The sequence below is a fragment of the Chionomys nivalis genome, chromosome 2 (assembly GCF_950005125.1).
Source record: "Chionomys nivalis chromosome 2, mChiNiv1.1, whole genome shotgun sequence".
Taxonomy (NCBI): domain Eukaryota; kingdom Metazoa; phylum Chordata; class Mammalia; order Rodentia; family Cricetidae; genus Chionomys; species Chionomys nivalis.
The window spans coordinates 19,989,491-20,006,456 of record NC_080087.1 but is presented as its reverse complement, the minus strand read 5'-3'; the positions used below and the strand labels follow the sequence as shown (position 1 = coordinate 20,006,456).

General features: G+C 41.0%; 1 protein-coding gene across 3 annotated transcripts in view; it reads left to right on the top strand.

The window, feature by feature from the left end:
- The first annotated feature begins 2,213 nt into the window (after positions 1–2,213).
- Tab2 (TGF-beta activated kinase 1 (MAP3K7) binding protein 2) overlaps positions 2,214–16,966 on the top strand; it is a 57,775-nt gene continuing 43,022 nt past the window's right edge. For all 3 annotated transcript variants that reach the window (XM_057758555.1, XM_057758538.1, XM_057758548.1), the window contains exon 1: positions 2,214–2,595. The gene's annotated coding sequence lies outside the window, so the exon portion shown is untranslated. The remainder of the gene's footprint in view (positions 2,596–16,966) is intronic.

The following is a 16,966-nucleotide window of genomic DNA, read 5'->3' as shown; positions in this document are numbered from 1 at the left end:
ATGTGTTTAAGAATACTACCAATCAGAACAGATTCAGGAAAGTTAACAAAAACCCAGTACTTAATGTTGCACCTGTAGTTCATACCCAACTTCACCAATTATCTCATTGATATACTTTGTAACTTTTTCTCTTCCAATAAGGGATCAATTTCTGGTCTGCGCTACAATGCATTTAGATGTCACGTCCCTTTAGTTTCCTTTAATCTGAGGTCTTTGTTTCTTACAACATTGCCATGCTTTTTAAAATAGGTTGTTTCTTTCATAACATTTTCTTCTCACAGCTGTCTAAATCCTGCTCATTATCAGAGGCCCCAGCCCTTCAGACTTTGTGCAAATGTACTATTACATCACACACATCTCTTCCTTTACTGGTCCTTAGACCAGACCTATTGACATCCATTACATTTGAGTTTATGTAGAACACATTAGTTTCTATTAAAACATGTATATGTACATTTCATAAAACAAATTTCTAACAGAAACTATTTTTTACTTAAAGCACCTAATTCTATTATTTTAAAAGTATATGTTGGCGTGGTGCCTTAGTTTATTAATTGACTTAAAACTGATTCAATTTATCTAAAATCATTGCTTCAGCTATACGGAATGTGAAAATAATTCCTCAGGGAACTGCTGTGACATATTAGGATTTGATGACTCCTATTACTGTGAATTAATGCAAATATCATCTATTATGTAAATCATAATTTACGTTTACTTCACACACACAAATAATTTTTAAATCATATACTTCTTTTATTAATGTCATCTCCAACAGAGAGAAAAAATGGAAGCTTCAAAGTTGTAAAATATTAGCACGTGTGACTTCTGAAGGGCTAAAGGTTTTTAATTGTAGCTAAACCCCAATACTTCAGGGTTTTTGTTTGTTTGTTTGTCTTGGGTTTTTCGAGACAGGGTTTCTCTGTGTAGTCCTGGCTGTCCTGGAACTCGCTCTGTAGACCAGGCTGTCCTCGAACTCACAGAGATCCTCCTGCCTCTGCTTCCAGCATAAAGACATGTGCCATCGCTGCCCCAGGTTGTTTTTTTTTTTTTTAATTAGTATGAAAAAGGAAGTGGAAGGGTTATATTTAAATGTTAAGAAAGAGTTTATACTGGAAATGGAATAATAAAAACAGTCCTTCGGGATTTTTCTCGGGAGTAAGAATTTCTTCAAGGAAGAAACTGGCAGCGATATGCACGTTTTGGACAGGGTCAGAAAAATGCTTTTTTTTTTTTTTTTTGGACATATGAAAGCGCCAGGATTTTTAAATAAATTTATCTTACTTTGTGAGAAACATCTGAACGTTAAACATCCCCCCCCCTCCAGGGAAAATTAATCCCATATATCTTTAAGAAGATAGAAACTCAAAGTGTCCCCCTCTCCCCTCCAAGCTAAAGTGTCTTTGGCTCGGCTTCTAGGACTTCTAGGAACGCGCAATTAAAATCGAAACGACTCCCTTGCACTAGTGAGATCCTTTGCTTTTTCTCCCCTCCACACAGCGGCTCAAGGAAACTCCAGAGCCCGATCCAAACTCCGCGGCTTCCAGGACGCGTCCCGCAACGCCCGGGCTCCGTCCCCGCGCGCGGTCCCTCCCGGCTGAGCCGCGGCCTCGGCGCGGCCGGGCTCCAAGGGGGTGTGTCCGGCTCGCAGGCCCGGAGGTCCCGCAGGCCCGGCGCTCGCCTCCGCCGCGGGCCCACCTGCTCCGCGGCGCACCCCGCCTTCGGGGACACCCCCGTGCGTGGCCGCCGACCCACCCGAGCGGCCTGTCACCGCTTCCGGCCCCGCGCGCGAGAGTCCCTCGGCGGCGAAGGCGGCGGCGCGCGCGCGGGTCGGGGCTCAGTGCCTCCCTCTCCCGCCCGAGTCCGAGGGAAGTCGCATTCGTCTCCCCAGCCCGCGCGCGCCCCGGCTCGTCGTCCCCCCCCGCCCATCCCCGCCGCCCCACTCAGCCACGGCGAGACAGACGGGCGTGGGGACCGCAAGCGAGTGCCGGAGGTGGGGCGGGGAAAAGAGAGCATCCCCGCCACCCGGCGGAGGGAGGCCTCGTCACAGCCGCCGCCTGGGCCGCGGCCGCAGATCTCGCGGTGTTTGCCGGCCGCCGCGCCGCCATATTGTGTGGCCGTATTTTGATGCGGACTGGGCTGGCGGAGCCGCGGCGGCGAGAGCGAGCGAGAGCTGGGGGGGTGGGGGGAGGGCAGGCGAGCGGCCGGGGGGTGGGGGCGGAGGGAGTCAGGGCGGCCGTGCGAGCCGGAGCCGAGCAGCGGGCCGCGGCCACGGCGCCCCGGCCATCGCTTTGATCCGCGGCAGGCGCCCCAGGCCGACCCCCTCCCCTCCCCCTCAGCCGCGAGCGGCGGCGGCGGCAGCGGCAGCGGCCGGAGGGAGTTGGCGGCGGCAGCGGCGGCGGCGGCCGGGCGGAGGGGGCTGAGCGGGGAGGGAGGGAGGGCTGAGGTGTCCCCCCTGCCGGGTGGAATCGGCGCTGGCGGCGGCCGTGGTAGCGGAGGCGGCGGCGGCGGCGGCGACGGGGGAGACGGCTGCCCAAGTGGGAGAGGCGGCGGCGGCGGACGAGGAGGAGGGGGAAGCCGCGGCGGCGGCGAAGGGTAAGCGGACGGCGCTGCGGGGCCTCGGCGGGATCTCCAGCCCTCTTCCCGTGTCGGCTCCGGGTCGGAGACCGGCTCTCCCCGGCGCGCGAGGCCCTTGTGGGGGCGTCCGCGCCTTCCTCGCCTTCTTCCTCGCTCCGCCCGGGTCCTGCCCGCGGTGGCGAGGCGCCGGGAGGCCCCCAAGTCCTGCAGGGCGGGTGGGGGCGGGGAGCACAGGGCCTGGCCTGGGCTCCGGGGCGCCGGGGGAGGGGGACCGAACGGGCCTGCCTGGAGCTCAGCGCCGGGGAGAGCCGGGGTGGAGGTACCTTGCCCCCGGCCCGCCCCCAGGCCTGTGATCTGGAAGCGGGAGGGAGGGAGCCAGACTACTTTTGGGGGGGGGAACCCAGTCTGGATAAAGCTGACTCTAGGGGCTCAAGAGTTGAGGGAGAACCAGGGAAGTTATGTGTGTGGGGGCTGAAGAGGAAGCACATCGCTCCCTTTCCTTTCCTATTTTGCTTTCCTGCCGCCTTTCTCGAAGTGGGGAGCGCGCCCCGCTGTGACTAGGTGGCCCCCTTAGAGTCACCAGCCCCACCGTGAGACTGTGGTTGAAAGCGGGAGGCTGGCGAGGGTCTCTGGGCGTAGCTGACAGGTGACAGGTGGATCTGTCTGTTGCAGATGCTGTAGAATTGTCCCCTGCAGGGTTGTAAACCAAAAGTGTCAGGGAGCGTGTGAGTTTGTATTTACGTGTTTGGCCAAGTTTCATTCCATATATAGTATATTTGAGATGCTGAGTTTCCATTCAAGTCAGCTTAATTGTTAAGGAGGAATTCTTCAAATGTTTCTGATAAGAGGGGTTTCCAGGAGACTGTAGGGGATGTGCAGCCACACAGCGCTTTTCTTCTGGTCTCTTGAAATTTGGGTTCCCCGAAGCATAGGAGGATGTTGGTAGATGGGCTTTTATTCATTGGGAAGTTCTTGGACGTTAACGTTGTATTCAAGGCAACAGCCAGGCAGTATGGTTTTGCATCCATTTTGTCGGTTCTAGGTAAGTTAGTAAAGCGCCAAATTTTAGGGTCAGGTTGATTGACATTTTATATTAGGAGTTAGTTTCTGTCGTAGCATACTCAAAGATGTTGCTCATTATGCAATTTTAGATTTCGCTGGGAATTTTGGTGGGTACAATTTAGACTCTTTTGGCTTTCGGTTACCACAGTTTAACACTCTTGGTACAATAGCAGATTTTTGACACCCTTTCAAAAAATACCCTTAATGTTTCTGTGAAGGTGACTCCGGAGTACTTTTTGAACGTGACAATTTGAAACTTTTTTGAAGACATAGGCGTTTCTAATAAATGAAGAAATGCTTTTTATATTACTGTGTATGCTTTAGCTGTCTAATTTGACTCCTTAGGGAGAATTAGATTCATGAGTTATGAGCCGAGTTAGTAGCCAGATAGTCCAGGAAGGGTTCTGTAGCTTTTAAGATGTGTGTGGAATGAGTATGTTGAATGGTGGGACTATCCGTGTATTAACAGGAAATAGAACAAAAATTCCAGTGATTCAGAACTTCTGTTTGCCGCCCCCCACCAGTATGTAATAGGGGTTTATGTTTTCAATCTTAAAGAATCAAACTGAAAGTTGAATGTGTTATTATGTTATCCACTGAACATATGCCATCACCTCACTTTTGTTTCATGAAGTATCTTTTTCTGAGTTAGAAATGGTTTCCAAAGGACTCTGAAACATCACTATTCAAAACCTTCTGTGAACTCTCACAATAGAACCTGTGTTTGTGTAATTCATTTAATTAATAAGTGGATGAAATGATCAGAGGTGCAAATGACATGCTTCCTGAAAAACAAATTTTAAATCAATCCCATTTAATTGAGGGAGCCACCTGTGTTTGGTATTCCATGGAAAGAAGCCCTTGCCTTTAGCTAAGAAGGCTATGGTAAGTTGTGACACCTAGTAAAATTAGGGAAATTCTGCATAGTTAGGTGGGTACTACAGAGACCCTAATTAAGTCATTATTGAGTGTTTTCTACTCTGGCAAAAGTCAACATGATTGGTTTTGTGCCTCGACAGAAATAAAAGCTTTATTCTACTTCTATGTAAGGAAAATTACAAAGAACTGTGTAGAAAGCTGTTATATACCAGTGAGCCGCATACATTTTGTTAGATAGGCGTAAAGTATGTAGATTGCTTGATTTTATGAGTTATGTGCTAGCAAAGCCCCTGTAGGATGAATTTTCTAAAACTGAAGTTATACACATACACATTAAATGTTTATTTTTATGAATATCAGAATACTTTTGAAAAGAAACTTTGCTTTACTCTAGTTTTTTAAGTTCCTAGAAGTATTTATAATATATGAAGTTCATAGATTTAAGTTTTATTTCATATCTGCTTGGCCGGACTCACATGCCCCAGGAACAGCAACAATGGTTTTTTGTTTTGACTGACTTTTGCCATTTTTCTTTAGTTAGAACTCTTTCAATCAAGGGTTATGCTATGATAGAGACAAGTGTGAAGAGAAGTACGGCAGGAATAGGGAGGAAGATGCTAGTAGAGGATTGGATTAACAGTTTGCAGAAGTGTAGAAAGGTGGGTAGTGATGGCTGCAAGCACAGGAAAGTGACGCCTGGACTAGAGATTTCTTTCTGATGGGCTCTCACAAGCTGTGTTTGTCCTCATTTGCCACTGTATTCAGATGCTAACAAATTTGGAGATGCTGACATTAAATATATGTTCTTATTGCTGACTTCTGGCTTATGTTTCCCAAGTATTTAAAAATATTTTAATATTTTATGTCCCAGTTCTGATTTTTAAAAAGTCAAGAACACACACTTTCTCAGAAAGGCAAAATCCCTAAGGAAATGCTCTTGGAGTTGCTGGGGACTCTACCCTGCCCTGCGTTCTTTGGTTAATCTCATCTATGAGTGTTATAACTTGGAGACCGCATTAAGGAGAAGGCTCTGTCTTTCATTTTCTAAGTATCCTCATCTTTCAAAACAGCCTGTTTATTATAAGTGGTGCTTTACCTTCTAGTTTTTGTTTTTCAAAGGAAATGGGAGGGGGTTACATATTTCACTTAGATTCTCTTGATTCTTTGCAGTGTTTCTGATTGTATCCTGAGCATGATGAGAATTGATAGCTGATAAGTTGTTGATGTTTGAAGATTTCTGTGAGATAGTTTTAGGTCTTGGCAGTTAAGTTTATTAATTCAAAACTTAATTTATGTAGATCTTCACCTCCATCTTCCAGTGGTGTTTGATAAGTAAGGCTTAATGTGACTGCTTTATTGAGCTCATTCATTTTGTTTATTTGTTTGAGATGGTGGTCTTCATTTGAGCCCAAGCTGGCCTCAGTCTCCTACTGCAGTACTTACAGGTGTATACTTGGCCTGTCTCATATTTTTAATCATAAGTTCCATTTCAGAATTTGGTACAACACACATGGTATCCTGGTTAGCAAAGAGAATGATACTAATGATCATTGAATTCCCACTGTGTACCCAGTTTTCATTCACTTTTTGAGTATTTGGTAAGCCCTAGTAATGTCTGGGACTCCTCTAGATCCTAGAGATGCAGTACTAAATAACAGACAAAATTTTCTGTTCTCATGTAGTTTACATGTTAGTGGTAGAAGATACAATAAATGAATAAAATGTGTCTGGGGGCAAACACTGGAGAAAGAAAACAGGGAAGCTGAGCAATGAACGATGCTTGTTTGATCTGAAATCTGCAATGAACACAAGTTTTGATTTCAGAAAAAAGAACAATCCAGTGACTTTCCTTCTTAGAAGAAGAATATCCTTTAAATCTTGGAAACAAAATTATATTTGTACTTCAGTATTACAAATTGTTACAGAGCTTCAATTAGTAGGGATTTCCTATTGTTAGTATTTTAAAAAGCTACTTTGTGACTCAGTAGAAAATTCTGGAATTTACCATCCTTGTTTGAACCCTACTTTTGGCCACTTACCACTTTGCCACTGTATTTAGGGCCAGTTATGATTTCTTAGGTTCTCTGAGCCCATTTTCTAACCTGTAAAATAAATTGTCTAAGGTTTCAATGGTGATTGAGTGGGGCATTTTATATGCAAGTCATAAGCAGTAGAGTGTGAGTAAATTGTACCATTTTTGTTTGTTGTCTTTCTGGAACTCTGAGTTGGTGACTGCAGCAAGCTCTCCCAGCACTATTGGACATTGTCAAATCTACATTTCATTGGCCACTTAAGGCAGCCTCACCTGTAGTATAATGTTAGTTAAAGAACAGTCTGTCCCTGGTGCTTTCTGGAGAGTTGATGTATGTCATGTGTGTAGTCAGTGTAACAGAGGAGTGCCGTTATAGCCTTCAGCGGAGGGGCACTGTGGATCTAGGTTGATGAGCTGGATCTAAACACTTTGACAAATGGACAGCAAGTACTGTATAAAATTCCAAATCATGTAGTCACTTGACATTTAGCACAGTGCATGCGTGGCACATAGAAAAAGTTCAGTAAAATGTTCACCTGTCAGTTTTTCCTTTATTTCAAAGACTTCACAAAATATTAAAGAAAACATTTACAAATGTGAAATGTACCACTTGTGAATGATATTTTGAAGAAAAACTGAATAGCCATTCAAACTGCAAATCTTTATAACGCTGGGAAATCACTAAACTGAGCTCCTGGGGTAGAGCATGTCTTCCTTTCGTTGTCTCCTTTGTCCACACTGGGCAGTGCTTGCCCTGTAACTAGTTCAGCAGGATTTATCTTGAGTGGTTTGTAATGGGCATCTTTTGTTCCACCACTACTATTTTTGTGTTTTTGAGACAGGTTCTACTGTGTAGACTGGACTGGCCTTGAACTCACATAGATCTGCCTGCCTCTGCCGCCAGAGTGCTAAGATTAAAGGCGTGCTTTGCACCACTACTCTTTTTAGTAGTAAACTCCTGCGTTTGAAAGGTTAGATGTGCTACAGAGAAACCCTGTCTCGAAAAATCAAAAAAAAAAAAAAAAAAAGATGAAAGGTTAGATGTTACACTAGATTTTGTTTTGAAGCAGAGGTTGCTGTGTACCCCAAGCTGGCCTAGAATTCAGTGCCATCCTTCTGCTTCTCCAGTGCTCTGATTATGGATGTAAGCCTGGTTGAACTTCTAATCCTAAGCATAGCCTAAATTGTTACGTAAAATTTTTTAACTGTATGTAGTGGCGGGCTGCTTCCCGCCACCCGGGAGCGCCACTCTGTTGTAATAGGAGCGGCGGGCTACGTTCCTGGCTAGCTTTATACCCGAAATAATTACACGGAAACTGTATTCTTTTAAACACTGCCTGGCCCAGTAGTTCCAGCCTCTTATTGGCTAACTCTTACATATTGATCCTAACCCATTTCTAATAATCTGTATAACACCACAAGGTGGCTTACCAGGAAAGATCTTAACCTGTATCTGTCTGGAATGGGAGAATCATGACTTCTTTCTCCCAGAATTCTGTTCTGTTTACTCCGCCTACCTAATTTTCTGTCCTATTAAAGGGCCAAGGCAGTTTCTTTATTTAACCAATGAAATCAACACAAAACAGAAGATTCCCACATCAGTCATGTTTTTAAGCCTAGCAAAACTTTTGAGAAAGAAAAATCCTGGAAATCTCAAGGAATGGCTTAATTATTTGCATCAAGGCAATTGTTTATAAACTGTTCCTATGCTGTTGGCATGAACGTGAAAAGGGTAACAATGCTTCTTCCTACATGGAGGACCAAACCATGCATGCTAAGCAAGTACTCTACCATTAAGATGGAGCCCCATCCCTTTTTTTTTTTTTTTTTTTTTTTTTTTTTTTTTGGTTTTTCGAGACAGGGTTTCTCTGTAGCTTTGGTGCCTGTCCTGGAACTAGCTCTTGTAGACCAGGCTGGCCTTGAACTCCCAGAGATCCCCCTGCCTCTGCCTCCCGAGTGCTGGGATTAAAGGCGTGCGCCACCACCGACCGGCCCTCCTTCTTTCTTTTTTAGTTTGGTACAAGGTCTGGCCAAGTTGTCCAGACTGACCTCTAACTTATACTTCTGCCCCAACCTTAGGTGTAGCTGGGATGGAGGCATGTATACCACATGCTGTGGGATGTAGCAGCTTTTAAAGACAAAACAAAACTAATTCATGGATAATTATATACCTTAACTAACTTAAAGTTCAAGCTTATTTAATCTCTTTGAGGTAGTTTCAATGGTATTGTTGATCTGTATTGAGTTTATGAATTTAAATGGCCCAGTCATTTACTTCAATTCCTGAAACTGAAGATAATGGTGTTTCCTCAGAAACGAGAGAAACGTCCCAGCACTTTCCTTAGCAGTGACCATTCTTTGTATGTTTAAATGTTCACACTGGTCAGCTTTTTCCTGTTCTAGTACAACCTACCCTCTACCTGATGGATAACAACTGGATTTCCTAAAACTTAAACCTGTCTAGGTCAAAGACCCTTGAGCCATTTCCACAAAACATTTCTTGAATTAAGAAAGGGGGAAAATTCACTGTGCTGGAGAGATGTGCTGAGGTGAAAGCACCTATGTGTAGACAAGCTTAACAACCCCATGGACCAAGTTTGACCCCATGGACCAACATGGTAGGAGAGCACCGAATCCTACATGTTGTCCTCTGACTTCTACAAATGTACTGTCGCAGGTGCGTGCACATGTGTGCCTCAGACACACCCAATAGTGATAAAGCAAACAACAACCGAAAAAACACCCTCACAAACCATGTACACAATGCTGTCTGTTCGAATCTGGATGCTAGATGAAGTGCCAGTTGAGTGGCTATGATTCTGTGGTCGTTACTCGTCTGCTAATCAGCTGTGGAAAGAAAATAGCACGAGGTGTCAGTCAGCTGCTGAGGCTCTAGGAAGAAAGTCTGATTCACACACAGGTACAACAGAAGAGGGCAGAAATAAAAAAATTTGTACTAGTTTATTTGCCTTTTTTTTTAAAAAAAAAAAAAGTGGCATTCTTGTTGCACTTAAGGAAAATACATGGGTTAAACCCAGGTGTCCTAGTTGAAGGCCCAGAAGCTAAATACCAATGTACAGGTGGAAAGGCCCTTGGAGGAGAGAGAGAAGTGAGACAAGAATGTAATAAGAATTTTAGTAGAATTGTGTGGTTGCTGATCACATGAATCCATTATAAACTAGTTTTGATTAGTGAATTTTTACTTCCCAGTTTATTAATTACTGTGAGTTATTAAATATGACTAATTTTGAGTGTTAACATTTTACTAACCTTTATTTGCATTAATGAAATTTTCACTTGACCGTGTATATATTAATGTTAGCTTTATAGTGTTAGCAGAATTGAGCACATGATGGTGGTTTCCTGACTGTTAAGTCAGGTGGTCCAGTGATCTTGTTGGTCATATCAGTGCAAGGCCTATGACAGCTCAGCGGGATGCGAGAAAACATTTGTAAATACAGATGAAAATTTCAGCTGGACAATTTGATTGTGCAAATCCATGTAGGGGGTGTTTTCAGCAGAGAAACCAGTGAAGTCTGAATTCTAAAGAACTGGGGCTATGGGTGTAGACAATTCACCTGAATTTGTACCCCTTAGAAACTGGGTCAACACTGCTTTTGAGTTAATCTCTTTGTTTATCTGTCAGATTGTCAGTCTGTCATATCAATTAAATTCCTTAATTTTAGTGTATTGGAGGCTTGATAAGAAAAGATCTGGAATTAAAAATCACTTGAGTCAATTTCAAATTACTTAGTTATTAAATAACTTGTTTAACTGCTCTATTATCATTGGAGTTTGTGTGCTAAATTATCACTCAGACTTTTATTTAAAGTTTTTTAATTATGTATTTATTCAAAATTTTAAAAAAAATTATTTGTACACTTGAGTGGGAGTCAGATGCTTGGGAGCTGGAGTTAGAGCCACTGATTGAGAGCCATGTGATGTGGGTATTGGGAACCAAGCTTAGGTGCTCTCCAAGACAAAATGTGCTTCTAATGGCTTAAGCCATTTCTTCAGCCCCTCTTTCAAACTTTCTGAGCCAAACTTGTCTTAAGAAAATGAATATTGTATTACCTAATTTACATAGTAACTTTATATTTTCTGTATTTCTTATTTTACCTAGCAAAGTATCTACCTGGAATCCAGTAGGCATCAATGAGTAGCACCAAAATTGTAAAATGACTCCTATACTTTTTAAAAATAATATTCAACTGTACATATAAAGCTTCTTGTATAGATAAGTATTTGCTTTTATATTCTCTTTGCGGGGGGGGGGGGGTAAAGCATGGTGTGAGCCTGGAAAGGGTTGAACCATCTTTCCAGTCCTACTTCCTTATTCTTGACATTCTGTGGACTGTTTGTATCTCCATTTTTACTTTATACTAACCTTTATAGATTATAGAATTTTATGGTGCTTATCATAAGTAGACATAGAGAAGTAGACAATGCAGGCACAAACAGTTTTGATTTTAAAAAGGGATTTAAGAGTACCTGTAATCCTGGTACTGGGGCAGCAGGCATCAAGGAGGCTCAGGGTTATCTGTAGGTTCATGGTGAGTTTGAGTTCAGCTTGGAATGCATAAGACTGTCTCAAAAAAGGAGAGAGAATTCAGAACAGATTGCATGTTCAGTTTAAAGCCACTGAGCACAAACACCAGTATTCTTTCTATGCACTAAGGTAATATTCACACTGTGACTGGCATGTTGCAGAGGACTTGAGTAAAGTATTTTTCTGGTAATTTCCCAGAAAATGGGGGGAAAACAACATGTATACATGCACACGTGGAAATAGGGATTTCAAAAGAAAATTCCCACTTCCACATATGGTGACTCTGCTTACATAGAAAAGTGTACTTGCATGCTTAGAGATTTTCAGACTGTGGTGATTGGTTGGCCCGAGTGAGACACTCATTCTCTTCATGAAATTTTCCACTCATGAACAGTGACATACATTCAGAGGATGACTGTCAAGGGCCATTGTTGCAGTTTTGAAAGTGGAACAAGTACCTTTTGAGGGAGATAACTAGTCCATGGGAAAATTAAGCTAATGATCATAACTAAACCTAGGTACTAATTAGTATTTCAGTATGTTTATTGTGTCACATGAGAAGAACAGCAGGATTACAGCACGTCTGTTGGCTGTCTACTTGTTATTACAGCTAACTCAGAAGTTTTGGATTCTTGCTGTGCATCAGGTACTAACTAGGTAAAGGGAATGGTCAGATTACTAAAATGTTCTTGTTCTAGAGATGTGTGCAGAAGAGTGTGATACATTGTGATAAATGCTCTAACCTGGTTCAGCAAAGCCCTTTAGGAATCTACTGGAGGGATTGCCTGACTCAGTAAGCAATAAAACAACACAAAAAGACTGCACTTAATCTCAGAGTGAGTAAGACAAGGTAGAGATGCCATTTCACGCATAAAGAAGCATGCCTAAAACATGGAAGTTGGAAGGTCTATAAATTGTGAATAGTTCCATGATACACAGAACCCTGGTGGTGTTGGGAATGGAAAGTGAGGGAGAAAACAGCATAAAGACCCTTGTGTACTCTGTAAAGAAGACTGGCTTTATCTTGTTACTGATGGACACAAGTACTGAACATTCTAAAAAGCCTGGCTGCAGTGGAGCTGGATTAGAAGGACATGTAGGCCTTATGCTGTTTGAGAATTGACAGGGATGGGATCGGAACCCAGGCTGTTAAATTAAGGAGGGAGTTAATAATGGACTTGAGGAATACTAAGTGGGAAGTAGAGGTAAAGATCACACATCCCTGGCTTGTGTTCCTGGTAAATTCTGACAAAGTTCACCGGTACAGAACAGACCAAGGGAACAGTGAATTTTGGAAGCTATTTGAATTTTCTGTATTGAATTCAAGATTCTTTTGTAGGGGGAAAAGAGAGCATGATTTCTATGTACATGGAAGAAAATGGGAATTTTTGTATAGATAGTTTTTGAGCAAGTATTTGCATAAGAAATGATGATGATAAGTGTTACCAAATATAAGAAGTAGCAAATGCAGAAACCTATGCATGGGAGCCTATTTGCTATCTCCCAGGAACTTGGGGGTGTGGAAATAGGAAATGATATATGAGTATGTACTTTCCATGTAGATTTTGATTGTGCTAAGGACTTCAGATTTTATTCAAGATGAACTGGGAAGCCAACAAGAGTCTTAAGATAAAACTTAGTTTGCATTTCCTTATTTCGTAGAACTTATTTCTATGGCTTATTAATTGGTGTTTCTATATTAATCTTTCTATAATGTATACAGATTTTGTAGTCATAATTAGACTGCTGTCAGTACTTTATAATCGTCACTAAGAAATTCTTTTGTCTTCCTTTATAGTCTAGCCATTTCCTTCGACCTTAATCCTAGCAAACACCAATTTGTTTCCTTACCACACTATAATTTTATCATGGAAAATTGCATAAATGGAATTATACACTGTTACCTTTTGAGATTTGCTTTTTATTTTGACTTTACCTAGTACCCTTGATCCATGCAAATTGCTGTATGAATCAATAGTCATTCCTTGTAATGCTGAGAAGCATACTATTGTTAGGATGTTCTACAGTTTACTGAAGCATTCATTAGTTTGAAGGACTCTGGGGTCTCCAATTTGACATTATAAAAATAAAGCTTGGGATTATGTGTTGAGTGTGCACATGAATGTACCAAAGGTGGGAAGTGAAGAATCAGTCTGGACTTCCTCATTCATGAGGAGGATCCCAAGGTTTCCCTACTGTTGTTTGTATTGTTGGATGAAGTACCACATTTTACAAAAGACACATTGTCTATTTCAGCAGAAAAGACTAACTATTGGAAAAGGTTTATTCTTGAAAAGTAGCCAAATTGTGTGCAGTTTCTTTGGTGAGCTGGTCAGGCAGGACCTTGCATGAGACAAGTGAAAGGAAGGGAAGGAGAAAAAAAAAACTATTATTTTCCCTAACAGTAAATGAGATCAGGGGACAGCGAAGTGTACCAAATAGTCAGTATCCGTCGGAAAACAGCATGATACAGAAAATCAGGGTTCCCGCTAGGCCTCAGAGATGTGGCATATCAATATGTAAAAGTCAAATACATGTGGAAAGGCAAATAGATTGGTGAATACATAGACAAAAAGAATATGAGGCAGTAGCAATAATCGAGGCTTTAACATTGAATTTCTTTGTGAAATACAAACACAACTCCCAGCTTAAGTTTATAACCCCAAATTAGAGAACCCAGTCCTTCAGATTAGCATATGATTAAACTGTGGTATACCCAACAACAGTATAGTTTTCAATGTTAAAGAGAAATGAACTATTGATACTTGTAACAATTTAGTTGGACCAAGGGCATTAGAAAAGGCAAACCTCTGTTTGGTACAAGCTCCTCTCCAAATCATGTTTATAGCCTTTAGTTCCCAAAGGTTGATGTGTATATATATATGTGTATATAGGTAAGGAGATTTACAGTGAACAGTTTTGTACATGTTTTCATGTGAAAATACATTATTATAAGAAACAGTTAGACCTTTCCAGAGTTATTGTCATTTTACATTGCACTTAGCAATGTATGAGAGATCTAGTTTCTCTGTGTTTTCACCAGCACTTGGTACTGTCAGTATTTTTCATCTCAGCCAATCTAATAGTTGACATCACATAGCTTACTTTGTATTTCCTAACAGCTGATGGTATAATAACTGTTTTCATGTGCTTCTTTGCTGTCTGTGTGTCCTTGGTTTGGTATGCTGCCTATATTCTAACTGAGTTGTTTCCTTCTGCTGAGGTTAAGAGATTCTTTATGCCATCTAGATCCTTATCTCTTATTAGTGATTTGCAGACATTTTCTCCTAGCATGGGACTTCTCTCTATGTCTTCTTAACAGTGTCTTTACATAGAGGAACTTTTGATTAGGATGAAGTCTAGCCATTCATTGTTTCTGTTCATTTTATCTTTTTGGATTGTGCCTTTCTTGCCACCACTCAGAACTCATCTGTTCTCAAATATTTTCTCCTGTTACGAAAGTTTTCTAAAAGCTTTATATATAACAATAGCGAAGTATCATCTATTTTGATTTAATTTTTATATTAAAATCTGATGTTTAGGCTGAGTTTTTTTTTGACTTGTGAATGACTATTTGTTCCAACATTATCGGCTTTTAAAACTATTATTCCAATGAATTGCTTTGACAAAAATCACATGGCTGTAATTGCAAGGGTCCATTTCTGGTTTTTTCTCATCTTTTGCTCTTTGGATCTGTCCTTCCCACTAGTATTATACTATCTTGATTGCTGTAACTACATGGTAACTTGTCAGATTTCTCTAATTTTATTCTTTTTTAAAATTTATTTTGACTATTATTTCCTTTTTGTATTTAAAACACACATACACACACACATACCCCACTGGGATTTTGTTAAGAATCATATTACATTGTGGTCAATTTTGGAAAAAATTTAGATTCCTACTGTATTGACGCAGTTCATGAATGTAGTGTCTTTAGCCTTTTAAAAACGTTTTTTTATGTCTTTCCTCAGCATTTTGTAGTTTCCAGGATGTAATTCATACACATTTTGTTAGATTTATTCCTAGACTTTAAAGCAATTGTAACTATTATGTTTTAAATTTTGACTTTTAATTGTTCATATGCTAACAAATATCAATATAGCTGATTGCTGTGGATGCGCATTGTGTTCTGAGACTTTTGAAAACTGTTTTTAAGTAGATTTTGTGAGCACGGACTATTTTAATTGCTTCTTAGTTTTTGTGCTTTTTATTTCTTTTCTTGCCTCACAGCTCTGGCTAACTTTTTTGGGGTGTTAGGATATATTCAGTCTTTGACCACAAAGGATGTGTTGGCTTCATTGTTTTTGTAGGTGCTATTTATCAGTTCCCTTTCTAGTTATAGTTTGATTGAAAGTTTTTATCATTTTTATCATGACTGGGTCTTGGACAATATCAGATACTTTTTACATATCAGTAACTGGTTTTATGGTCTTTTTTTTTTTTCTCTAAACAGGTTACTTCCTTTTTTAAACATTTACTCTGAAATATATGGAATAGATAATGAGACTAGAGCAAAGATGTAAGAAAAAAGACTATATTGAAAATGATTGCAGTGATCCAGATGAGAGGCTGTGGTGGCTGGAACTGGGGTAGTAACAGTAAGGGGTGAGAAAAGGTCAGATTTTGGATGTGTTTCAAGCCCTGTGTGGGCAGGAATTGCTGATGAATTATATGTGGAGTATGAGAGGGAATTCAAGAATGACTCCCAAGAGTTTTGGCCTAAGCAATTGGAAGCATGGAATTGCTGTTGACTGAGTTGGGAAGAGTGGGGAAATGGCAAGTTTAGACTGGGCTAGGCAGTCAGGAGCTTGCTTTTGAACACATTAGCTCTGAAATGCCTTCTAGACTTACAATTTATAAAATCAAGTAGGCAATTCATTCAATACTTAAAATGGAATTAGGTGAGGAATTCAGGCTAGAAATAAAAATTTATCAGTGAGGTAAAATAGATAGAGTTGTTACAGATTGTAATTCCTTTCTGTTTAATACATTTAGTCTGTTAACAAACTAAAGAAATTCATGAAAGTGTGAACTGGTTCTGTTTACCAACAGACAGTTGAATATCCTATGTTAAGAACACCAGAAATTATATGGTTGGGAAAGAATTTTGAGGATAGACATTTTGAAGATTACATTTGTCTTGAACCATACTTAATTGGTAGATGACTGTTGTACTGTTACTCATCTAACAGTTTTTACTACTAATTGGGAGCTTTGTCCTAAGCCTTTATAAACTGAAGGAGCCCTGTACCTACTGTGAAGAACTTGATATTGCTATTCAGTTCCCAGGTGGCATTCCCTGACAGCAGTTCTTGTATATGAAGCCACCCAGAGAGATAGGAGAAATCAGGATGTGAAACAGCTGACAAGGAGAGGTGCAGCTCAGAATCAGCTGGCGAAGTGAATGAGATCTGAGGACAGGTCCATCTTCTGGGTCCCACCCAGATTTCTGCACATTGAACCTTAGGCAGTATTTTTAAAACGCCATCATTTTTTTTCTTGCTATAACTAATCAGTAGCTCTAGCATAGTATTTTCTCATTGGTGATTTGTATATTGCTAGCATTGCTTTATTTACTTCTATTTGCACAATTTACCAACTTGTATTGATAATTATCTGTTAATTTTTCAGTGTTTTGTACTAAGTTGTTTTAAATATTTCTTTTTCTTTTGGAAAAAGAAAGTTCACAGAGTATGCTGCAAGGATACAGCTGGTGTGGCAGTGACAGCCACCTGTCCCAGTAGTCCTTTAGCACATGGACAATTATTAAATGTTTGTGAATGAATGATGCACACATCCTACCAAAAGTTTAAAGCTAGTTCATGAAACTTTGACTTTGAAAACAAATGCATTTACAATTCAGG